Source organism: Dendrobates tinctorius, unplaced genomic scaffold (assembly GCF_039654945.1).
Source record: "Dendrobates tinctorius isolate UK_male_01 unplaced genomic scaffold, ASM3965494v1 ptg000743l, whole genome shotgun sequence".
NCBI lineage: Eukaryota > Metazoa > Chordata > Amphibia > Anura > Dendrobatidae > Dendrobates > Dendrobates tinctorius.
This window is the reverse complement of record NW_027362383.1, coordinates 22,501-31,998: the sequence shown is the minus strand read 5'-3', so window position 1 is coordinate 31,998 and position 9,498 is coordinate 22,501. Positions and strand designations below refer to the sequence as shown.

General features: G+C 39.9%; 9 non-coding genes across 9 annotated transcripts in view; 6 read left to right on the top strand and 3 right to left on the bottom strand.

The window, feature by feature from the left end:
- Nucleotides 1-1,067: 1,067 nt before the first annotated feature.
- TRNAL-UAA (transfer RNA leucine (anticodon UAA)) lies at nt 1,068-1,177 on the top strand. The gene is made up of 2 exons: nt 1,068-1,104; nt 1,132-1,177. It is a non-coding gene; the product is annotated as a tRNA-Leu (tRNA).
- Nucleotides 1,178-3,413: 2,236 nt separating this feature from the next.
- Nucleotides 3,414-3,528, top strand: TRNAL-CAA (transfer RNA leucine (anticodon CAA)). Its single transcript has 2 exons — nt 3,414-3,451; nt 3,483-3,528. It is a non-coding gene; the product is annotated as a tRNA-Leu (tRNA).
- Nucleotides 3,529-4,230: 702 nt separating this feature from the next.
- On the top strand, nt 4,231-4,336 carry TRNAL-UAA (transfer RNA leucine (anticodon UAA)). Its single transcript has 2 exons — nt 4,231-4,268; nt 4,291-4,336. It is a non-coding gene; the product is annotated as a tRNA-Leu (tRNA).
- Nucleotides 4,337-4,603: 267 nt separating this feature from the next.
- On the bottom strand, nt 4,604-4,676 carry TRNAQ-UUG (transfer RNA glutamine (anticodon UUG)). The gene has a single exon. It is a non-coding gene; the product is annotated as a tRNA-Gln (tRNA).
- An 886-nt stretch (nt 4,677-5,562) lies between these two features.
- On the top strand, nt 5,563-5,673 carry TRNAL-UAA (transfer RNA leucine (anticodon UAA)). Its single transcript has 2 exons — nt 5,563-5,600; nt 5,628-5,673. It is a non-coding gene; the product is annotated as a tRNA-Leu (tRNA).
- Nucleotides 5,674-5,940: 267 nt separating this feature from the next.
- TRNAR-UCG (transfer RNA arginine (anticodon UCG)) lies at nt 5,941-6,013 on the bottom strand. The gene has a single exon. It is a non-coding gene; the product is annotated as a tRNA-Arg (tRNA).
- Nucleotides 6,014-8,300: 2,287 nt separating this feature from the next.
- TRNAL-CAA (transfer RNA leucine (anticodon CAA)) lies at nt 8,301-8,415 on the top strand. The gene is made up of 2 exons: nt 8,301-8,338; nt 8,370-8,415. It is a non-coding gene; the product is annotated as a tRNA-Leu (tRNA).
- A 706-nt stretch (nt 8,416-9,121) lies between these two features.
- Nucleotides 9,122-9,232, top strand: TRNAL-UAA (transfer RNA leucine (anticodon UAA)). Its single transcript has 2 exons — nt 9,122-9,159; nt 9,187-9,232. It is a non-coding gene; the product is annotated as a tRNA-Leu (tRNA).
- Nucleotides 9,233-9,493: 261 nt separating this feature from the next.
- TRNAR-UCG (transfer RNA arginine (anticodon UCG)) overlaps nt 9,494-9,498 on the bottom strand; it is a 73-nt gene continuing 68 nt past the window's right edge. The window contains exon 1 of the tRNA in view: nt 9,494-9,498. This exon is cut by the window's right edge and continues 68 nt beyond it. This is a non-coding gene — a tRNA (tRNA-Arg).

Genomic DNA, 9,498 nt, shown 5'->3' with positions numbered 1-9,498 from the left:
ATGCTTGCATTCGTGCTCCATGGTGCAGATTAATATTCTCACAGTCTAGAATGTTACCTACTCTGATTACTATGGCACGCTTACATCTCTGTCTCTCATCATGTGTATACATTTTTTCCAAAAAAGCACATGGAAACAGACTACCACAACTGGACTCAAACACTCAATGTTCTGATCTGAAGTCAGGCCCTTGCATTCATGCTCCCATGGTCCAGAATAACATTCTCAAATTCTAGAAAATTACCTAGTCTGATGACTATGACACGCTAACATCTCTGTCTCTCAGCATGTGTATAAATTTTTGATCTAAAGAAAGACAACTTACCCATTCTCTCTCTTAATCTATCTTTCTATCTCTCTCTCTCTCTCCACAATTACCATCTTCAGAATCAAAATGTGATCACATTGTCTTATATTTTCTTGGTAAATTCAAGCTTAATTCCTCCTTAGCTAACGATGCTTGCATTCATGCTCCATGGTGCAGAATAACATTCTCACATTCTAGAATCTTACCTACTCAGATTACTATAGCACGCTTACATCTTTGTCTCTCAGCATGTGTATACATTTTTTCCAAAAAGCACATTCAAACAGACTACCTCAACTGGACTCAAACACTCAATGTTCTGATCTGAAGTCAGGCCCTTGCATTCATGCTCCCATGGTCCAGAACAACATTTACACATTCTAGAATCTTACCTAGTCTGATGACTATGACACGCTAACATCTCTGTCTCTCAGCATGTGTATAAATTTTTGATCTAAAGAAAGACACCTTACCCATTCTCTCTCTTAATCTATCTTTCTATCTCTCTCTCTCTCTCTCTCTCTCTCTCTCTCTCTCTCTCTCTCTCTCTCTCTCTCTCTCTCTCCCCACCCACCCGTTTGGTCAGAATCCGCCTTATCCGTTCATTTATTTATTTTTTCTCGTTCTCTCTGTCCTCTCTGCTTTCTCTTCATTCTCTCTCAAACATAATGACATTGTTCTTACATTTTCAAGAAAATTGTAGCTAAATTTCTCTTTGTTTAGCTGAATGGGAATAATTCTAGCAATCTCAGCGCAGTTAGTCAGGATGGCCGAGTGTCTAAGGCGCCAGACTTAAGAGTGTTCTGTTTCCCTTGAGGTGGGTATTCTGGTCTCCAAATGGAGGCGTGGGTTCAAACCCCACTTCTGACAGCTGCATTTAGTGTCCTTACTTGTCTAAAACTGACATGTCTCTCTATACTGTCATATAACACGCTTACATCTCTCTCTCAGCACGTGTTTACTTTTTTTCAAAAAAACTCATGGAAACTGACTGCCATGATGGGACTCGAACCCTCAAAATTCTGATCTGAAGTCAGACGGCATCTTACCCATTGATGTCTTTCTCTCTCTCTCTCTCTCTCTCTCTCTCTCTCTCTCTCTCTCTCTCTCTCTTTCTCTCTCTCTTTCTCTCTCTCTCTCTCTCTCTCTCTCTCCACAATTACCATCTTCAGAATCAAAATGTGATCACATTGTCTTTATATTTCTTGGTAAATTCAAGCTTAATTCCTCCTTAGCTAACGATGCATGCATTCATGCTCCATGGTGCAGAATAACATTCTCACATTCTAGAATCTTACCTACTCTGATTACTATAGCACGCTTACATCTTTGTCTCTCAGCATGTGTATACATTTTTTCCAAAAAGCACATTCAAACAGACTACCTCAACTGGACTCAAACACTCAATGTTCTGATCTGAAGTCAGGCCCTTGCATTCATGCTCCCATGGTCCAGAATAACATTCTCACATTCTAGAAAATTACCTAGTCTGATGACTATGACACGGCTAACATCTCTGTCTCTCAGCATGTGTATAAATTTTTGATCTAAAGAAAGACACCTTACCCATTCTCTCTCTTAATCTATCTTTCTATCTCTCTCTCTCCACAATTACCATCTTCAGAATCAAAATGTGATCACATTGTCTTTATATTTTCTTGGTAAATTCAAGCTTAATTCCTCCTTAGCTAACGATGCTTGCATTCATGCTCCATGGTGCAGAATAACATTCTCACATTCTAGAATCTTACCTACTCTGATTACTATAGCACGCTTACATCTTTGTCTCTCAGCATGTGTATACATTTTTTCCAAAAAGCACATTCAAACAGACTACCTCAACTGGACTCAAACACTCAATGTTCTGATCTGAAGTCAGGCCCTTGCATTCATGCTCCCATGGTCCAGAATAACATTCTCACATTCTAGAAAATTACCTAGTCTGATGACTATGACACGCTAACATCTCTGTCTCTCAGCATGTGTATAAATTTTTGATCTAAAGAAAGACACCTTACCCATTCTCTCTCTTAATCTATCTTTCTATCTCTCTCTCTCTCTCCACAATTACCATCTTCAGAATCAAAATGTGATCACATTGTCTTTATATTTTCTTGGTAAATTCAAGCTTAATTCCTCCTTAGCTAACGATGCTTGCATTCATGCTCCATGGTGCAGAATAACATTCTCAACATTCTAGAGATCTTACCTACTCTGATTACTATAGCACGCTTACATCTTTGTCTCTCAGCATGTGTATACATTTTTTCCAAAAAGCACATTCAAACAGGACTACCTCAACTGGACTCAAACACTCAATGTTCTGATCTGAAGTCAGGCCCTTGCATTCATGCTCCCATGGTCCAGAATAACATTTACACATTCTAGAATCTTACCTAGTCTGATGACTATGACACGCTAACATCTCTGTCTCTCAGCATGTGTATAAATTTTTGATCTAAAGAAAGACACCTTACCCATTCTCTCTTAATCTATCTTTCTATCTCTCTCTCTCCACAATTACCATCTTCAGAATCAAAATGTGATCACATTGTCTTTATATTTTCTTGGTAAATTCAAGCTTAATTCCTCCTTAGCTAACGATGCTTGCATTCATGCTCCATGGTGCAGAATAACATTCTCACATTCTAGAATCTTACCTACTCTGATTACTATAGCACGCTTACATCTTTGTCTCTCAGCATGTGTATACATTTTTTCCAAAAATCACATGGAAACAGACTACCACAACTGGACTCAACCTCTCATTGTTCTGATATGAAGTCAGACCCTTGCATTCATGCTCCCATGGTCCAGAACAGCTTTCTTATATTCTAGAATCTTACCTAGTCTGATGACTATGACACGCTAACATCTCTGTCTCTCAACATGTGTATAAATGTTTGATCTAAAGAAAGACACCTTACCCATTCTCTCTCTCTCTCAATCTATCTTTCTATCTCTCTCTTTCTCTCTCTTTCTCCAAAATTTCCATCTTCAAAATCACAACATGATGGCATTGTCTTTATATTTTCTTGGTAAATTCTAGCTAAATTCCTCCTTAGTTAACCGAATGGGAATAGCTGTAGCACCCACAATGCAGTTTGTCAGGATGGCCGAGTGGTCTAAGGCGCCAGACTCAAGAATGATTTCTTTCCCCACATAGAGCTGGGTTTTCTGGTCTCCAAATGGAGGCATGGCTTCAAATCCCACTTCTGACAGCTGCTTTTTGTGTCCTTACTTGTCTACAACTGACCCTTCTTTCTAAACTGTCATATAACCCTCTCAGCATCTGTACATTTTTTTCTAAAAGCATGTGGAGAGAGACTGCTACGACCATGAAGGGATGATAACCCTCAATCTTTTGACCCAAAGTAAGACGCCTTTTCCATAGGCCACTTGCTCTTCAAATTGGCGCATGAGGCTTTCATAACAACCGATCACTACATTTAAATTTTTTTCAAAAAGAGTGCAGAAAGACAATGCCACAAACACGAAAGGACTTGAAACCTCAAACTTCTGATCCAAAGTCAGACACTTTATTCATTAGGCCAAACAGTCTTTTGAATGGCACATGATGGTTGAGTACGTGGTCCCTTGGTCTAGAATAAGAATAAACTTTTTTTAAAAAAACACGTGGAAACTGACTGCCATGTCGGGACCCGAACCCTCAAAACCCTGATCCTAAGCCTGACGGCATCTTACCCATTGATGTATTCTCTCTCTCTCTCTCTCCCACCCCCCGTTTGGTCAGAATCCACCTTATCCGTTCATTTATTTATTTTTTCTCGTTCTCTCTGTCTCTCTGCTTTCTCTTCATTCTCTCTCAAACATAATGACATTGTTCTTACATTTTCAAGAAAATTGTAGCTAAATTTCTCTTTGATTAGCTGAATGGGAATAATTCTAGCACTCTCAGCGCAGTCAGGATGGCCGAGTGGTCTAAGGCGCCAGACTTAAGAGTGTTTCCCTTGAGGTGGGTATTCTGGTCTCCAAATGGAGGCGTGGGTTCAAATCCCACTTCTGACAGCTGCATTTAGTGTCCTTACTTGTCTAAAACTGACATGTCTCTCTATACTGTCATATAACCCTCTCAGCATGTGTACATTCTATTCTAAAAGCATGTGGAGGGAGACTGCCACCACCATGAAGGGATGATAACCCTAAATCTTCTGATCTAAAGTAAGATTCCTTTTCCATTTGACCACGTGCTCTTCAGAATGGCGCATGATGCTTTCGTAACAAACGCTCAGTATATATACATTTTTTCAAAAAGTGTGGAGAAAGAGAATGCCACGACCACGAAGGAACTTGAACCCTCAATCTTCTGATCCAAAGTCAGACGCCTTATCCATTAGGCCACGCGGTCTTTTGATTGGCATGTGATGCTTGAGTACGTGGTTCCGTGGTCTAGAATAAGAATCTTACTGAGTCCAATGATGAAGACACGCTTACAGCTCTCTCTCAGCACGTGTATACTTTTTTTCAAAAAAACTCATGGAAACTGACTGCCATGATGGGACTCGAACCCTCAAAATTCTGATCTGAAGTCAGACGGCATCTTACCCATTGATGTTCAATGACCCTTCTTTCTAAACTGTCATATAACCCTCTCAGCATCTGTACATTTTTTTCTAAAAGCATGTGGAGAGAGACTGCTACGACCATGAAGGGATGATAACCCTCAATCTTTTGACCCAAAGTAAGACGCCTTTTCCATAGGCCACTTGATCTTCAAATTGGCGCATGAGGCTTTCATAACAACCGATCACTACATTTAAATTTTTTTCAAAAAGAGTGCAGAAAAACAATGCCACAAACACGAAAGGACTTGAAACCTCAAACTTCTGATCCAAAGTCAGACACTTTATTCATTAGGCCAAACAGTCTTTTGAATGGCACATGATGGTTGAGTACGTGGTCCCTTGGTCTAGAATAAGAATAAACTTTTTTTAAAAAAACACGTGGAAACTGACTGCCATGTCGGGACCCGAACCCTCAAAACCCTGATCCTAAGCCTGACGGCATCTTACCCATTGATGTATTCTCTCTCTCTCTCTCTCCCACCCCCCGTTTGGTCAGAATCCACCTTATCCGTTCATTTATTTATTTTTTCTCGTTCTCTCTGTCTCTCTGCTTTCTCTTCATTCTCTCTCAAACATAATGACATTGTTCTTACATTTTCAAGAAAATTGTAGCTAAATTTCTCTTTGATTAGCTGAATGGGAATAATTCTAGCACTCTCAGCGCAGTTAGTCAGGATGGCCGAGTGGTCTAAGGCGCCAGACTTAAGAGTGTTCTGTTTCCCTTGAGGTGGGTATTCTGGTCTCCAAATGGAGGCGTGGGTTCAAATCCCACTTCTGACAGCTGCATTTAGTGTCCTTACTTGTCTAAAACTGACATGTCTCTCTATACTGTCATATAACCCTCTCAGCATGTGTACATTCTATTCTAAAAGCATGTGGAGGGAGACTGCCACCACCATGAAGGGATGATAACCCTAAATCTTCTGATCTAAAGTAAGATTCCTTTTCCATTTGACCACGTGCTCTTCAGAATGGCGCATGATCCTTTCGTAACAAACGCTCAGTATATATACATTTTTTCAAAAAGTGTGGAGAAAGAGAATGCCACGACCACGAAGGGACTTGAACCCTCAATCTTCTGATCCGAAGTCAGATGCCTTATCCATTAGGCCACGCGGACTTTTGATTGGCATGTGATGCTTGAGTACGTGGTTCCGTGGTCTAGAATAAGAATCTTACTGAGTCCAATGACGAAGACACGCTTACAGCTCTCTCTCAGCACGTGTATACTTTTTTTCAAAAAAACTCATGGAAACTGACTGCCATGATGGGACTCGAACCCTCAAAATTCTGATCTGAAGTCAGACGGCATCTTACCCATTGATGTTCTCTCTCTCTCTCTCTCTCTCTCTCTCTCTCTCTCTCTCTCTCTCTCTCTCTCTCTCTCTCTCTCTCTCTCTCTCTCTCTCTCTCTCTCTCTCTCTCTCTCTCTCTCTCTCTCTCTCTCTCTCTCTCCACAATTACCATCTTCAGAATCAAAATGTGATCACATTGTCTTTATATTTTCTTGGTAAATTCAAGCAAAATTCCTCCTTAGTTAACGATGCTTGCATTCGTGCTCCATGGTGCAGATTAATATTCTCACATTCTAGAATGTTACCTACTCTGATTACTATGGCACGCTTACATCTCTGTCTCTCAGCATGTGTATACATTTTTTCCAAAAAAGCACATGGAAACAGACTACCACAACTGGACTCAAACACTCAATGCTTTGATCTGAAGTCAGGCCCTTGCATTCATGCTCCCATGGTCCAGAATAACATTCTCACATTCTAGAAAATTACCTAGTCTGATGACTATGACACGCTAACATCTCTGTCTCTCAGCATGTGTATAAATTTTTGATCTAAAGAAAGACACCTTACCCATTCTCTCTCTTAATCTATCTTTCTATCTCTCTCTCTCCACAATTACCATCTTCAGAATCAAAATGTGATCACATTGTCTTTATATTTTCTTGGTAAATTCAAGCTTAATTCCTCCTTAGCTAACGATGCTTGCATTCATGCTCCATGGTGCAGAATAACATTCTCACATTCTAGAATCTTACCTACTCTGATTACTATAGCACGCTTACATCTTTGTCTCTCAGCATGTGTATACATTTTTTCCAAAAAGCACATTCAAACAGACTACCTCAACTGGACTCAAACACTCAATGTTCTGATCTGAAGTCAGGCCCTTGCATTCATGCTCCCATGGTCCAGAATAACATTCTCACATTCTAGAAAATTACCTAGTCTGATGACTATGACACGCTAACATCTCTGTCTCTCAGCATGTGTATAAATTTTTGATCTAAAGAAAGACACCTTACCCATTCTCTCTCTTAATCTATCTTTCTATCTCTCTCTCTCCACAATTACCATCTTCAGAATCAAAATGTGATCACATTGTCTTTATATTTTCTTGGTAAATTCAAGCTTAATTCCTCCTTAGCTAACGATGCTTGCATTCATGCTCCATGGTGCAGAATAACATTCTCACATTCTAGAATCTTACCTACTCTGATTACTATAGCACGCTTACATATTTGTCTCTCAGCATGTGTATACATTTTTTCCAAAAAGCACATTCAAACAGACTACCTCAACTGGACTCAAACACTCAATGTTCTGATCTGAAGTCAGGCCCTTGCATTCATGCTCCCATGGTCCAGAATAACATTTACACATTCTAGAATCTTACCTAGTCTGATGACTATGACACGCTAACATCTCTGTCTCTCAGCATGTGTATAAATTTTTGATCTAAAGAAAGACACCTTACCCATTCTCTCTCTTAATCTATCTTTCTATCTCTCTCTCTCTCTCCACAATTACCATCTTCAGAATCAAAATGTGATCACATTGTCTTTATATTTTCTTGGTAAATTCAAGCTTAATTCCTCCTTAGCTAACGATGCTTGCATTCATGCTCCATGGTGCAGAATAACATTCTCACATTCTAGAATCTTACCTACTCTGATTACTATAGCACGCTTACATCTTTGTCTCTCAGCATGTGTATACATTTTTTCCAAAAATCACATGGAAACAGACTACCACAACTGGACTCAACCTCTCATTGTTCTGATATGAAGTCAGACCCTTGCATTCATGCTCCCATGGTCCAGAACAGCTTTCTTATATTCTAGAATCTTACCTAGTCTGATGACTATGACACGCTAACATCTCTGTCTCTCAACATGTGTATAAATGTTTGATCTAAAGAAAGACACCTTACCCATTCTCTCTCTCTCTCAATCTATCTTTCTATCTCTCTCTTTCTCTCTCTTTCTCCAAAATTTCCATCTTCAAAATCACAACATGATGGCATTGTCTTTATATTTTCTTGGTAAATTCAAGCTAAATTCCTCCTTAGTTAACCGAATGGGAATAGCTGTAGCACCCACAATGCAGTTTGTCAGGATGGCCGAGTGGTCTAAGGCGCCAGACTCAAGAATGATTTCTTTCCCCACATAGAGCTGGGTTTTCTGGTCTCCAAATGGAGGCATGGCTTCAAATCCCACTTCTGACAGCTGCTTTTTGTGTCCTTACTTGTCTACAACTGACCCTTCTTTCTAAACTGTCATATAACCCTCTCTGCATCTGTACATTTTTTTCTAAAAGCATGTGGAGAGAGACTGCTACGACCATGAAGGGATGATAACCCTCAATCTTTTGACCCAAAGTAAGACGCCTTTTCCATAGGCCACTTGCTCTTCAGATTGGCGCATGAGGCTTTCATAACAACCGATCACTACATTTAAATTTTTTTCAAAAAGAGTGCAGAAAGACAATGCCACAAACACGAAAGGACTTGAAACCTCAAACTTCTGATCCAAAGTCAGACACTTTATTCATTAGGCCAAACAGTCTTTTGAATGGCACATGATGGTTGAGTACGTGGTCCCTTGGTCTAGAATAAGAATAAACTTTTTTAAAAAAAAAACGTGGAAACTGACTGCCATGTCAGGACCCGAACCCTCAAAACCCTGATCCTAAGCCTGACGGCATCTTACCCATTGATGTATTTTCTCTCTCTCTCTCTCCCACCCCCCGTTTGGTCAGAATCCACCTTATCCGTTCATTTATTTATTTTTTCTCGTTCTCTCTGTCTCTCTGCTTTCTCTTCATTCTCTCTCAAACATAATGACATTGTTCTTACATTTTCAAGAAAATTGTAGCTAAATTTCTCTTTGATTAGCTGAATGGGAATAATTCTAGCACGCTCAGCGCAGTTAGTCAGGATGGCCGAGTGGTCTAAGGCGCCAGACTTAAGAGTGTTCTGTTTCCCTTGAGGTGGGTATTCTGGTCTCCAAATGGAGGCGTGGGTTCAAAACCCACTTTTGACAGCTGCTTTTAGTGTCCTTACTTGTCTAAAACTGACATGTCTCTCTATACTGTCATATAACCCTCTCAGCATGTGTACATTCTATTCTAAAAGCATGTGGAGGGAGACTGCCACCACCATGAAGGGATGATAACCCTAAATCTTCTGATCTAAAGTAAGATTCCTTTTCCATTTGACCACGTGCTCTTCAGAATGGCGCATGATGCTTTCGTAACAAACGCTCAGTATATATACATTTTTTCAAAAAGTGTGGAGAAAGAAAAGACC